We start from the raw sequence: 13,293 nt of genomic DNA, 5'->3' as shown, positions 1-13,293 counted from the left end.
CCATGATCAAGGTTTGTTTTGTTCATTTGCACTTCTCTTTTTTTCACCTTTTTAGTCCAATATTTAATCTTCTTTTCAATTTTTTTTTTTTGGGGGGGAATACAGTAGACAAGCTTTGTTTGGGGTAGTTTTAGCATGGTTCTAAATCCCGTAGGTAAATATTTCATGTATTTCATGTTGCAGACATCCATAATTTTGGTTTTTAGTGGATGCCTTCCCTATATGCTTGTATAGGCTCTACACACCGGATACATTTCATTCCCAGAGATGCCAGCATGATATCTAACCTCTGTCAACTGACATCCTTGATGAGCAGTACAAGCTTACTTCATTAATATATCTTGGTTTTCATCAGTCATCACTATCCTTTCACTGCCAGCAATTGCAGAGGGTAAACAACATCCATCTTCCCTACTCTGGGGTCTTTCACTTTTGAATATTGTAATATCACTTGGCCTGTCATTATATTAGGATGTACACCTCTAGAAAGGCCACCCCCTGTCTTGTCTTGTTCTCACCACGGAAAAGTTTGTTTAGGTAGCATAATTTTAGGCATTTGCAAAAGATATCACCCAGACAGGATACCTTCCAGCAAATATTTACTCACAGAAATAACTTTAAAATGTTGCACACATTAAACCATCGACCTTCTGCATTGTTAGCATAAACAAAACAAACAAACAAACAAAAAGTAACTGAGTTTCTTTTTCAAGCTATTTTTTAAGTTAAATCTTGGTGGTGACAGTGTTCTTTTGCCATAGAGGGATTGCAACCTCACAGATTTGGCTTTATTACTAAAACTTGCAAAAACACGTTATAAGTAGGCATTTATATATCCCCACACATGGATGAGTCAGCGTGCTCATGTCATGTGAGCACAAGACAGGAACAAGGGTCCCCAGAGCTGCTAAACTAGCTTACTGTCTGACCTGAGGCAAGCATATGTAATCACTTGATTACAAGCACTCTTAAGCCTAGGTTACTCTTCTGTAGATCCACCACTGAAAAATATATGATTCTGTCTGGGAAGGTCTCCTTGCTTTATTTTGGGAAGGTCTGTCAAACGGCAGGCCTGGAGATTGTTGATGACAGTGCCAGATGAATCATCAGCCATTGTTTCTGAGAACAGTTTGCAAACAGCTCTGAGGACAGTCCAGCTCAGGCTCTTCCTGTTCCCTGGAGGTAAAGTCAGGCAAGAACTTACCCTGGGAACACAATGTATTCTGGGTTCCTGTGAAACAACTGCCCCTACCCACAGCATGCTTCATGGGTGAAGAGGTTGTTTGTAAGACAGCTGGAGACCAGACAGCTACAGAGCTTTGAAGTGTCGGAAGCTGAGCAAGAAGCCCATGGAGCACTGGTGGGAGATGGTAGTTCATATTTACCACGTCACCTTCCTTGCCTATAAGGCAGACTGTGTGTATCAAGTTAAATGGAACTAAAACTGTGTGTTTTGGAGCTTCAGTCAAGAGATAGATAACTCCCTAATCCAACTGTAAAGACATAAATCTTTTTCTAATCAAATGTGCAAAGAGAGGGTTTGCCATTGCTGTCTTTGGGAGCAGTCTGTCCCTGCAGAGCACAAGGCACTACTAGTCAGCTTGACAGGAGAGTCCAGCAGCCCTGAACAGAGAAGGAAGGTTAACCCTGCTTCTTGTTGATACTATTTCTCTCCTTCTTGACTGAAACAATTGATCCCTTTATTTATTTATCTCTGGTATCAAAAATAGGAGGGAAATCACTATTTGCATCTTTTGTGAAAGCTGGGTATCTAGAGTTAAAGCTTACTTTTGAAGCCAACAGTCTGTTGCTATTTCCCTGCAGATGGTCATGAAGCAAGGAAGAAAGGCTAGATCTTTCTGACCTTGAGACATTTACTCTTTTGAAAGAAAACTGGATGGATTTGATACATGAGGAAGAATTAAGCAGGGTTGAGGTTACGTGTGAAAGAACTGAGATAGGATTCAGCTAGAGCTCATTTCAGTTACCTGCTCTGCCATACCTTCGTATATAATTTGGGTACAGCCCTACAATGTACCTCAGTTCTTCATCAGCAAAAGAAAATAAAAGTCCTCTCGCAATCTAAGGAGCAGTCAGGTTCAGTAACGGGAAATTAAACATATCATCCATAATTTGTCAAGGTGGAATGAGCTAAGCCAACAACATTAAAGCATCCACTGTTACTAAACCTTGTATGTGACTAAAGTCAACAGTATTGGTATAGCTGTTCATATTCTGTAATGTTTATAAAAATCAGTGCCATCAAAACCGAATCCATGCATAGCATCATGTTTCTTTCCAATTTCAACCACAGTAGCGTGAAGATTAGGGCATGGGGAGCTAGTAAGTTTGTGTACTGCAACTCTCTTGATAACTGCACCTAGACACAGGAAATTTGAGGTGGAGTTACTACTGCTCAGGCCACTTCCTCTGATCCCATTTTATAGTGGATTCATACTAGCTTTCTGCATGTCAGATACCATATTTTACAACCTGCACTTGGTTGTGTAGGTCTTTACATACCCGTGGCTCAACTAGCTGTGTAGGTTGCTGTGGTGCTCCACTGAACTGTATCTAGATACCTAAGTGTAAGACCCCAGAGTACAAAACAAGTAGACTGACTGATATCTTAGCTACTCAGCCTTATTTTCTCAGACTAAGCAAGGCTAGTTTGAATGCAGTTAGGCTTTGCAGCACAGCTGCAAGAGGGTACCTCACAGTGACAGGCAAGCAGGGCTGCTGCTCTGGTCCTACCCCCAGGAGGTTGATGGGAGAGTTCATCCCAAAGGATTCAGCACAACCTGTGTGCCTGTGTTGCCTCTTCTCACTGCCAAAAACAAAGAATGAAGCTTTTTGTTTCAGAGCTAGTGTGTCCATGAGCTTATCCCTGGAGATTTCCGCAGCTGCAGAGTGATATGGTGAGAGATGGGGAGGAGAAAAGTTTAGCTTAGCTTTGCTTCCCTGGCCCTGGGCAAAATTTGTTTATTACAGCCAAAAAAGAATTTGTACCTCTCGTAAAACTGCATTTTTTCTCTTTGCCAAAAGAGAAAAATCATCCCCTCCTCTCAGTAACAATTCCTTCACTTAAGATGCTGTGGAGCACTGACTGACTATTTCCCCTTTTTGATTAGGATCAGCAGCATGTTTTCTTAAAGAAATGATATCTTCAATGAAAAATAAGCTTTTTCAGGTAAGTTGCAATGTTACCTAAGCAGATCACCCGTGGTATGGATTCACCAGGCCTTACCTTTCTCTGTCATTCCTGATCACAGCGCCACGTCTGAATGGAGCAACGTTCATCCTGCCGGCACCCAGCCCTACTCTGCCTAATTAAAGCTTCCTGTGTTCTCTACAGAATCTGTTTACCAGCCTTTCAAACGTGAACACACTAAATCTGTCCTTACTGCATAATTTATTTGCCTTTTGTATTAGCTTTGGTTTTGTTTTATTTGGGTTATTCTACCATTGCCATAATGCTGCATAATTGAGAGCTGATTCTTCTGTGAAACGGCCAGCTGTGAGAGGTGCTGATTTAATATCCCAGAAGACCTGATCCCTTAAGTTAGTCTGCAGTGGGACTGAGCACAGGTAAGGAGAAGGAAAATTGCCCACAGCTGCAACTCTCCATGACAGTTTGGAGTGAAGTCCCTGGAGCAGAAAAAGGAAGTCAGTCTCACAACCCACACAGTCCATAAGGCAGCATTAAAATTAAACATTTAAACCAATAGATGCCAAACTGGGACAGTATTCATATGAACAAAGGAAGAAGAAGGCCATATATTTGGGTGACTTCTGGATAGGCAAAGAACAGAATATCCTAAGACATGACAAGTTATACTTCAATACACCAGTCTGTAGCCGAAGTTTTCTTGTAATCAAGCCACAGTAGTTCAGAAAGATCGAAGTGCACAGGGAGAACCAGGACAGCTGATGTCTCTGCAAAACCTGTTCCGTAGACTTCAAAGCTGTCAGACTGGCACCTCCTAAGAGCCTGCATTCATTGTATGACAGCAAAATGAAAAAATTGACTCATGGGTGTGGTTGTGTAATAGTGACAAATTTGAGACTAGAAGAATTCCCCACATCCCTTTGCTAATGATCCCCAAATTTCTATGCAAAACAAATAATCTCCCAGTTTCAATAAACTACAGGAAACTACCCTGATGCTAAAACACGCCTAGCTGAGTCAGACTTAATTTTGGAACAAAACAGAACACCCTATCCACCCTAAAAGGTAAGGTAGTTTGTTTTACAGAAAACAGGAAAGATGATTTATGAATAAGGACAATCAGAAGACCTTCTCAGAATTAAAATTAGACAGCCCAAATACTCTGAATATTACACAAAAAGAGGAAGAAAGACTTTTATGTATTGAATATGAGAAAAGAATAACTTTGTCTACCTGTAGATTTTGTGCATTCCCTCACAAATTCCCAAGAGAAGCTGGGACTATAATTTAAATTCTTCCTCTCACATTGACCATCCAGGTGAAATATGTATCTGTGCAGAAGTATACTGTGAGCTGCATGTATAGCTGTCAATAAGTTATGATGTTAATGTATTCCCAGCCATCTACAACACCAGACAGATATGGGGAGGTGGCAGGATAGGGCCAGGGAGATGTAAAATTTTATTATTATCTCTGTAGCAATTTCTAAGCAATTTGGCTCAAAGTTGAAGAAAAGCCCTCCATCCCCAGCTTTTCCAGCTGAGAAGGGACCATTCCCTTTTTCCCAGCAAACCATTGACATTCATTGTATCCCTCTGGAGAGCTCCTTATACACTGAGTTACAGTTGAAGTAAACGAGTTGTGTGCCCTTGTCATTCTTGCTGCATGTTTGTACATGAATTTCAGTTGCTGTTGATAGTTGTACATGACCCAAACTTTCAATTTCCTTCTGTCCATCCTCACACATTTTAAAGTTCCACCTTCTGTAGATAATTTTTGTGTAGGAGTGGAGGCAGAAATGCTCTAACGCCATAATAAAGGTCACTACATTTCTAGTTAAATCAAACCCAGAAATTTCCAAGAATCTTTTTTCCATGAACTTGAATCCTATTCTCTGACCATTTCTTCCCAGACCAAGACAATGGCATAATTCAGATCTTCTCTGGATGGATAACTAGTTTTCCAGTCTTTATCAAAAGATATCCAGCTAGAAGAAAAAAATAGGTAGTCACAGTACCTCCTTGTAGGTCTAGTATATAAACTGGTGTGCTTTGTCCCACATATTCAATTCTCTTCCAATCTGGAGCACTGGAACACAAAGACATTAAACCTCTTTCAGTAACAGTAAGTCATGCAGCAGTTTGCCTTTGTAAGTATAGGTTTCTTCTCAAAAGTATCCTCTTGGATGCATGATATTAGTAACTATATGCTCTATTAATCAAAGTCTCAGAAGTGGTAGGTGCTGAAATGGAAACCATTAGAAATCTACTATTTTATCATCATCCTGCTCACATTTGATATTGAAGTGGTATTGAACTCCCCATTTTCTTTTTCAGCCTAATGTACAAAATTGTAAAAAAAAAAAACAACAAAAAATTGTGTTTTGAAAATATATAAACAGATTGACCTGGTCCATGCTATAGGTGTAATACATTTCTGTACACTCAATGTCACTGCCAACCTGAAGTTAGCATCAACATCTGTCTCCTACATATCTTAATCTAAAAATCAGGTCCTTTAATCCTGTTATACATTTAATATATTACAAATGGCCATCCTAGTGTTCTTGCACACTCTGTTTAGTTCAACTCTTATCCATCTTGCCAGGCAAGAATGCAGTGGAATGACCACCCCAGCTGACAGCTTCAAGCAGTTTCACCAGGGCTTTGTTCTCAACAGTAGCTCAACTAAATACCATTCATGCTCAGTGCCAGATCAGGCAATTTTAGTTTTTTTTTCAGTAGGATTCAAATTTCCAGCCTAATCTTTCTTCTCACAGTTTTGCCAATACCTTATTAACCATCATTTGTAGGTCTTTTAGAAACCATGAATTTGCAGCCAAAATATCCTAGAAGTTCACAGCTTCTGGGATATCCATGAGTTTGCAGCCTTCATCCTTGGGAGTAAGGGAAATACCTAGGTCTTCTTGCATGAGGCAGTAAGGAGTTCATGGGCAATTTATTTCCCTAAGTGAAGACAAGGAATTTCTTATCTCAAAGACTGAAAGCCAAGGCTCCTGCTTTCATTTCAGTATTTTCAATATTAATGACAGAAACTACAAATCTTTGAATGAAACAACGTTGCAACTATCCAAAACTTCTTATAACAACTTGTTTTTATACATTTGCTTTCAGGCCATTTGAAGACTGGCATTTAAGTCCTTCATTTTTACAGTTCTGCTAAATGTACATGGGACATATGCACAATATTGCTCAAAGTCTGCCTTAGCCCCAGGGCTCTAGCTTTTCCTAAACTACTCAGAGCATCTGCTCCTGCTGGGCTCTTGTTTTGGGGTTTTGTTTTCTTTTTCCTCATTTTATTCTTATTATATTTCCTTCAGTTTGAAAAACTGTTCATACAGAACATTTTCTTTGCTACATTAGAAAAAGTTCATTCTATCATCCTAAAACAATCTAAATGATAATGCAAGAATTGTCCATGGTGCTTCCTGTAGAGGGATTTACATACGCATAAATTTATGTGCTTCTTTCCCTATGAGGGGGTTTTCTAGATCTCTGACTACAGAAGAAATTGAGAAAAATCTTCAAGTCAGCCACCTCTCAAAAAAAAAAAAATCCCACTCTTTTCAATAATGTTTCATTTCTTACTTGAAAAATAGTACTCCTCATATTTATGAGCTCTATTTTCACAGATAATAGGGATGCTTGACAGGATACTAACTCAATAATGTGAGCAGTAGAAAGTACTCAAGAACTGTGTACTGTAAAAAATACTGATATTTTCTGTCTTCTCATTCATTCAGAGTGCAGCTTTATTGAAACCTCTGCTTTGATTCTACTGAAATTTAACTTTTCCATTCCCACTTTACGTCCTTCTGTTGTTTGGTTTTCTTGGTGTTTTTAATTAATTTTAATCCCATTATCATGTTTTATTTAGAAATTATTTAGGCCTAGATTATCTTGCAAAAGTGTGTTCTTTCATTCTTCAGTTTCTGTGGTTAGAATTCTGTGACATTTGGACAATCCCATGCTTTCCATCAGTCTTATACCACAGTTCCCCACACTACAGTCATGATTCATGCTCATCTCTTTATGGTTTGTTTATTTCACTAGTAAGTATGATGTTTAGGTGAAATAATCAACTATGCTAAGCCCTGTATTAGTATATGTTATAGAAAATCCCTGCCTTAAAGGCTTTAAGTAGAAAATTTGAAAGAAAGAAGTGGATACAGGGGCAGAGTCTCTGAGAAATTCAGCAATTTGCAATCACAAGCCAGAATTTGAATTTCAGGGTCTGTAGTTCTTTTATTTCAGTAAATCTATCTACCCTCTTTATCAAGGCAAATGATCGTTACAGCCAGAAATTAACAGAAAATAGCAGGTTTGATTCTCAGGTCTTTATTTACTTGTTGCTGCCACAACAAGTTGGTCAAGTAAAGAAGACCTTGACGATTTAATGTTAGAGTACCTTCCCAAAAAAATAAAAGGACAACACCATGTCCTTTGCTCCAAGTACATTTTGCTCTTTATAGTTGCCTAAATATCTGTTGCAGGGTCTGTTATGTCACCTAACATGAGAGATCATTTGAATAAATGCTGTGAGCATGTACCCGGTAACACTAGTTTTCATTTCCTCCTAGTATTTGAACAGCCATTTGAAAGGAAATGTAGTAATTCAGAAAATGAAATATAATTCCTTTTACATCAGAAGAATCTTGATGGTGCTCATGGAAATAAATGTTTTGCATGAAATAGTAGATTAAGAATAAAAAAACCTTTCCCCAGTCAGCACACAGTGTCCACTGAATGCATTTAAATAAGCCACTGAAAATGTCTGCCATGGTTTCCTTATATATCTGTTTTTCCCTAAAGAGTTATATCAAACACAGATTTTAATGGAACTTAAGTGAGGTTTTTGAAGTGCTTATTGCATCTTCAGAGAAAATATGTACAAGTGTCATATGTCACCAGAATAATACAGTGGAGACACAAATTAATGCCATTCATCTGCAAAGTTTCTTTATATCTCATGTTATCTAGACAGTAACATATTATTCCCTTACACTTCAAGTACCAAGAACCTTATCAAGGTTTTATGAGGTTTTCTCTCAGAAGTCTCATTGCAAGTGAATAAAGGGCCCTCATCTTCACTGTTTACAGGTAGAATTAATACTAAGAAATAAAATAGATAGACTATATCCTATATGTTGTCATAAATTTCTTTTAAAAACTCCAAGAGCCAAAGTATTCTTCTGGTCCTTCTGTTACAACAAAACCAAAAGACAACAAAGTGCAAGTATTTTTGTAGCCTAAATAACATTATGCAACATTCACCTCAGAGGTATCCAAAATATCATCTGACCCCACTCCTATTAATTCACAATATTTGCTCATAGTAAAATTCATACATGGATAAGGACACTCTTAAAAACAGATAGCATTATTGACACATTTAGTGGTATAGTTTTATATTTATTACTATAATAATTCAATGGGAAACTTAGCAGAATCTCTGTTTTAGGATGCTAGCAAGGGCCTAATTTCACATGAAAAAAGTTAAAGTTTTTCCTCTTCCCAAAAGAATCAGATCATTTTCCTAACCCCCCTGAAAATGTTTTCCAAAACACTGAAGTGTACATACACCTAACTTTAAGTAAGGTGTATTTAGAAACTTCAAAAGCATGTTTTTTCAAATGCAACTAGTGTCTTGCATTCATAATGAAACAAATTCCTTATGGCAGCATTAGATGAAGTGTCCCATTCTTGTAAAACATACGCACAGGCATAATGCAAGTGCCTTCCACTTTTGAGTTTCCACTGTCCTGCACCTCTGGTGACCACTGATGTCAGTACAAGTTAGGTGTATAGTTATCATTTTCCAAGGCTGTATTTGTTTGCATGCGCAGTGGGTTTCAATGTTGGTGACTGTGAACAGAACGGAGCAATGACAAATCATTTTCATGTGTCCATACTTCCAAATAGCACCATCATGAACAAGTTCAGCACAGCAGCTCTTAAGTGCAGCTTATTAAAGTGCAGCTACAATCAGTCTTTACGCTGGTTCAGTTAGTGCTCATACAATATCATCACTGCTGTAATCAGCAGTAATAGTAATTTGCCACGGTTTAAAAAAAATAAGTCAAAGCATTTTCTAATGTTAATGTTCCTTGATAACTAAGGAGCTTAACAGCAGCTAAGTCTTACCTAGTTTTATGGGGAACGTAAAAGATAATAATGAGCTGAACAATAATAACACAGCACTTACGTAGCTATGTGTACTTTCGAAGTGCTGTACGCATGGTAAATAATTAATTTTAATTAAAAATGCCTTGAAAAGATTAAAGAACCCTTGAAATAAGTGACAAATGTTGCTCATGACCTCAACAAGAGAAAGATCTGTCCCCAAATACCTTTATGTTTGAAAATTATTAAGAAACTAAGCACTGCAATCTAAGTTTGGGGAAAAACAATGCTTAACCACATCAAATAAGCCTTTGGAAAACAGTGAAACTACTTACAGAGGTAAAAGCTGTAAGATCAAGCCCTAAATTATATGTCACAGTTCTTTTTCCTTTTTTTTTTTGTCTTTCTTTCAGTTTTCAGCCTTTCAACATACCAGGAAAAAAGTGCCATTGACTTTACCAGTAGAAGTCTCTTAACAATTTTTATGTGATTTCTAAGAATCATAGAATCAGCTAGATTGGAGAAGACCTCTGGTATCATGAAGTCCAACAATTGAACTAATGCCACCTTTTCCAGACCATGGCAATGAGTGCCACATACAGTTTCTTCTTAAATACCTCCAGGGCCAGTGACTCAATAACCTCCCTGGGCAGCTCATTCCAATGCCCTATAACCCTTTCTGTAAAGAACTTCTTTCTAATGTCTAACCTAAACCTCCCCTGCCACAGCAGACTGTGCCCTCTTGTCCTACTGCTGATTGCCTGGGGAAAGAGACCAACACCCACCCTGCTACAGCCTCCTTTCAGGTTGTTGTAGAGAGTGATAACAACCTCCCTCCCCCACACTCCCTCCCCCCTGCCCAAGCCTCCTCTTCTCAAGGCTGAACAACCCCAGCTCTTTCAGCTGCTCCTCACAGGACTTGTGCTTCAGTCCCTTCACCAGTCCTTCTCTGAACACATTCCAGCACCTCAATACCTTCCTGAATTGAGGGGCCCAGAACTGCACACAGTACTCAAGACGTGGCCTCAGCAGTGCTGAGTACAGAGAAGAATTCCTTCCCTGGTCCTGCTGGACACCCTCTTCCTGATACAGGCCAGGGTGCCGTTGGCCTTCTTGGCCACCTGGGCACACTGCTGGCTCATGTTCAGCTACTGACAATCAGAACTCCCAGGTCTACTTTCTGCCTGGCTGCTCTCCAACCACTCTGTCCCCAGGCTGTACTGCTGCATGGAGTTGTTTTGGCCAAAGTGCAGGACCCTGTATTTGGTCTTTTTAAACCTCATCCCATTGCATTCAGCCCATCTGTCCAGACTGTCCAGGTCCCTCTGCAGCTGCTTGCCTTTCCTGAATTCTTTGGTTTCATGTCAGCAATGGTACTCATAGCTATAAAACAAAGAAGTTTTTCCTTGTGCAAAACCACACCTTTCTAAGAATTGAGCTTGTTCTCGGCACTCCTGCCACCTGCCCTCAAGAAAAATGCTGTACTTCCTATCAGAGACTTTCCTTTTGTTCCTCATAAAAAGGAGGTTACCAGTAAAAGGGCAGTATGCTGCACCAACTGAATTTCACAGCTTCATTTTATTTGTTTGTTCACACTTTGCTAAAAGCTGCTCCTCTGGAGTGGCGGTTGCATACCCATTGCCATTCTCCCCATCATAATGGCCAAAGAGGGGCAGAGTCACCTCCCTCAACCTGCTGGACACGCTTCTTTTGGTGCAGCCCAGGATACAATTGGCTTTCTGGGCTGCAAGTGCACACTGCTGGGTCACGTCCAGCCTCTCATCCACCAGCATCCCAAAGTCCTCCTCAGCAGGGCTGCTCTTAATGTGTTCATCCCCCAGCCTCTGTTGATACTGGGGGTTGTCCCAAACCAGGTGCAGCACCTTGCACTTAATCTTGTTAAACCTCATGAGGTACCTATGGGCCCACATCTCAAGCTTGTCCAGGTCCCTCTGGATGGCATCCTGTCCTTCAGGTCTGGCAACCACACCCCTCAGCTTGGTGTCATCTGCAAATTTGCTGAGGGTGAGCTCAATCCCTTCATCTATGTCATTAATTAAAAATTAAATAATACTGGTCCAACTATGGACTCCCAAAGGACATGACTTGTCACTGATGTCCTTTGTGACTCTGAGCCATTGACCACCACCCTCTGGATGCAACCATCCAGACTATTCCTTATCCACCTAACAGTCCACTCATTGAATCCATCTGTCTCCAGTTTAGAGAGAACGATGTTGTGCAGAACCGTGTTAGAGGCTTTACAGAAGTCCACATAAATGTCTTCTGCAGTTCTTGCCTTGTCTACTGATGGATTCATTCCATTACAGAAGGCCACGGGGTTTGTCAGCCAGGACTTGCCCTTGGTGAAGCTGTGCTAGCTGTCCCAAATCACTTCCCTATCCTCCTTGTACATTAGCCTAATTTCTAGGAGGGCCTGTTCCTTGATCTTGCCAGGCACAGATGTGAGGCAGACAGGTCCATAATTTTCAGGGACCTCCTTTCTACCCCTTTTTAAAAATATATACAATGTTACCCTTTTTCCAGTCACTCAGGGCTTCACCTGACAGCCATGACTTTTCAAATATCATATCAAAAAGACAGCAGAGTATAAATTATAGGTGGAAGGACATAGAAAACTAGAATAATAGATACCAATGCAATTCTGGGTTACTTTTGTAAGCCAAGATATGCTGTTTTTAAGGTTGGGCAAATTGGGTGAAAGTGTTTGGTGGACTGGCTTGTTTACATAAATTTAGGAGTATCTTCATGAGACCACTGTCTGAAGAAGAAACTACTATTCAGAATTTCAGTTCTTTTCCATCAACTGCAAAATGCCAGGGCTCTGGATTTGAGCAGTCATTTTAGAGGACTTAAGCTTTAGAGGAGCTTAAGCTGTGGAATACAACTTTTGAACAAGACAAAGATTTTTAAACAGATATTGGGCATGAGAAAGGGGCAAAATGGGAGATATTCTTGTACTTTAGGTTCCCAAATTGGGAACATTTGTCTCTTTTAGTATTTCTACGATACTTTTGTATTGAACATTTCAGCCATAAATTCAGACAGATCTGGTGGGGTTGCAAGCAAATTAGAGCTATCTCTTCAAGATGTATGAAGTTCAGCCATAGTTCACAGTCACAGTGCCTGTATTTTCCAAAGCACCCTGTGCAATGTGATAGCATGAGCCTCTATCAGCCAGCAACAGAGAATAACAAGATGTCATTGTGGATGTTATTTCTGAGAGGCAATGATAATTCACTAGTATTTGTGCAGATTACTGAGAACAGGTGTGCAGTAAGGTTGATTCCACTCATTTGTATTAATAGGTGTATTAGTGTATTGTATCTTATCACTTTAATTAATTAGAGTGAATTGAGTTAAGGAGTTGACTAGCAACAAATAAAAATTAATGAGGGACCATACAGTAAAAAGTAATCCTTTAAGTGTATCAGGTAAGCAGAAATACTTCTTTGCTGCCTAAATCAGAGACCTTTTGCTTTTCCCTCTGCAATAGCTGAGTAAACTTGCACACCATGCTGAGAAGGCATTGCTGTTCAATTTTTCTATAATTTTTAGGCATATTTGAAGGTATGAACAACAACGAAACCAACAAGATGTCCAATTTCAGGTCCTGCAGATAGGCAAAAGATGTAAGGAATAGATAATCTTTCCAGGCACCATGAAGAGCACAGCTAGACTAGCAAAACTGGCCTCACGCATTTTGCTTTCTTATGTCCTGCTTGCATTACCCAAATAAATCCTTCACACAATCTAGAATATAAGAGATTTAGCTCAAACTATTCTGGGTTACAACAGTTACCCAGTTATTCCCCTTGATGATGACCTTTTTTTTTTTTGCTAGTATATTTTGAGTCCCTGTCATGTACATGTACATAACACAAATAGAGTACTGCTTTAGTAACATGGGTCCCTTTGTGTTGAAATATCTGAATCACAGAAATTTGCCAGCACAGGCAG

This window comes from Pithys albifrons, chromosome 6 (assembly GCF_047495875.1).
Source record: "Pithys albifrons albifrons isolate INPA30051 chromosome 6, PitAlb_v1, whole genome shotgun sequence".
Lineage (NCBI taxonomy): Eukaryota > Metazoa > Chordata > Aves > Passeriformes > Thamnophilidae > Pithys > Pithys albifrons.
Note: the sequence above shows the minus strand (reverse complement) of the source record.